The sequence below is a fragment of the Sparus aurata genome, chromosome 3, assembly GCF_900880675.1.
Source record: "Sparus aurata chromosome 3, fSpaAur1.1, whole genome shotgun sequence".
NCBI lineage: Eukaryota > Metazoa > Chordata > Actinopteri > Spariformes > Sparidae > Sparus > Sparus aurata.
Genome location: NC_044189.1, coordinates 19,621,977 through 19,624,476, shown reverse-complemented (window position 1 = coordinate 19,624,476; position 2,500 = coordinate 19,621,977). Strand labels below are relative to the sequence as shown.

General features: G+C 50.8%; 1 protein-coding gene across 1 annotated transcript in view; it reads right to left on the bottom strand.

Moving 5' to 3' along the window:
• The window catches only part of rapgef5a (Rap guanine nucleotide exchange factor (GEF) 5a), a 60,930-nt gene that overhangs the window by 13,014 nt on the left and 45,416 nt on the right, over window positions 1-2,500 (bottom strand). The window lies entirely within an intron of this gene.

Sequence of the window (2,500 nt, the reverse complement as noted above, 5' to 3'; positions counted from 1 at the left end):
TGAGACACCGCGAGAGAACATCAGGAACACAGAGACACCGCGAGAGAACAGCAGGAACACAGAGACACCGCGAGAGAACATCAGGAACACAGAGACACCGCGAGAGAACAGCAGGAACACAGAGACACCGCGAGAGAACATCAGGAACACAGAGACACCGCGAGAGAACATCAGGAACACAGAGACACCGCGAGAGAACAGCAGGAACACAGAGACACCGCGAGAGAACATCGGAACCACAGAGACACGCCGACTGAGAGACAGCAGGACACTGAGACACCGCGAGAGAACAGCAGGAACACTGAGACACCACAAAGAGAACAGCAGGAACCACAGAGACACCGCGAGAGAACAGCAGGAACACAGAGACACCCGCGAGAGAAACAGCAGGAACACAGAGACACCGCGAGAGAACATCAGGAACACAGCGGACAACCGCGAGAGAACATCAGGAACACAGAGACACCGCGAGAGAACAGCAGGAACACAGAGACACCGCGAGAGAACAGCAGAACACAGAGACACCGCGAGAGAACAGCAGGAACACGAGCACCGCGACGGAGACAGCAGGAATCACAGAGACACCGCGAGAGAACAGCAGGAACACAGAGACACCGCGAGAGAACATCAGGAACACTGAGACACCGCGAGAGAACAGCAGGAACACAGAGACACCACGAGAGAACAGCAGGAACACAGAGACACCACAAGAGAACAGCAGGAACCAGAGGACACCGCGAGAGAACATCAGGAACACAGAGACACCGCGAGAGAACATGCAGGAACACAGGAGACACCGCGAGAGAACATCAGACACAGAGACACCGCGAGAGCAACATCAGGAACACAGAGACACCGCGAGAGAACAGCAGGAAACACAGAGGACACACGCGCGGAGAACAGCAGGAACCCAGAGACACCCGCGAGAGAACAGCAGGAACACAGAGACACCGCGAGAGAACAGCAGGAACACAGAGACACCGCGAGGGTAGAACATCAGGAACACTGAGACACCGCGACGGAGAACAGCAGGAACACAGAGACACGCGAGAGAACAGCAGGAACACTGAGACACCGCGATGAGAGGAACAGCAGGAACACAGAGACACCGCGAGAGAACAGCAGGAACACAGAGACACGCGAGAGAACAGCAGGAACACTGAGACACCGCGAGAGAACAGCAGGAAACACTGAGACACGCGCGAGAGAGAACAGCAGGAACACAGAGACACCGCGAGAGAACAGCAGGAACACAGAGACACCGGAGAGAACAGCAGGAACACAGAGACACCGCGAGAGAACAGCAGGAACACAGAGACACCGCGAGAGAACAGCAGGAACACAGAGACACCGCGAGAGAACAGCAGGAACACATCGTTCAAAAGTGGAGGGAGAAGTTCGTATTCGAATGTAATGACCTGTTCGAACTCATAATGTACAGTCTATAAACAGGACCGTTTGAAGTAGTTCGCCTTGTGATCCAGCAGACGGCGCTCTAAATCAGCTTGACCTATCAGAGGTTGACCAATTAATAGTTTTGGCTGATTAATCCGCGCCGATGGGACGTTTTACAAACTATCGAAATCGGCGGAAATTGGCTCCGATAGTGGCCGATGGCTGCAGTTTTTTTTCCACAGCGCCATAAACTGCTTCTTCCCTGCCCTGCTCTCTGATCACTGGGGGGGGGGGGCTGCTCTTCACACACACACACACACACACACACAGAGAGCATGGGTGAGAGAGAGACGTGTGCAACGGCAGCAGAGAGAGGAGAGAAGTGACCAGGTGGAGACGACGACACGCGTTGTTGCAAGTGCAATAAAACCTTCACGAGTTGAAAGACAACAAACATAACCTCCTTGGCGAGGCAATAAGTACCACTTGTTCAACAAGCATAAACGTTCCTCATATTTCAGCATAAACAGCGACATTTCCACCGGCACGTTTTACACGACCACAGTGCTTGTTAAGCTAACAATTAACAGCTTGTTAAGAACACGCTAAAATGAAAGCTGTCTGTGTGTAGTCTGTTCATCTTAGTTTGCCATGAATCTTAAAATTTGGCAATTTCTTTTAAACTTTAGCTGCTGGCTGAGACAAACCATCAATTCAGCTAGTAATGTTATGTTGTTTGCTACAAAAATGGAGGACACTAGCGAGCAAAGCCGTACTGAGCGGACAATCACGACACCAAAGCATCTGGGAATTAGTGTATGGAAGTATTTCGGGTTCTTCACTGTAGATGGAAAATAATTAACACACAAATCTGCGGACTCACCTGCTAGCTTGCCACCCACGTGACCAAGGCACCACAGACGAGCGGAGGTGCCAAATTAACGTAACTCAAATAATGACAATAATGTCATGTGGTTTAGACGTTGCATGTCATTTCAAATTCGTTCAAACTTGATTTTCGAGGAATACAGAGACACTACGAGAGAACAGCAGGAACACAGAGACACCACGAGAATAATGTGACAAGAACAATCTGCATGTGTGT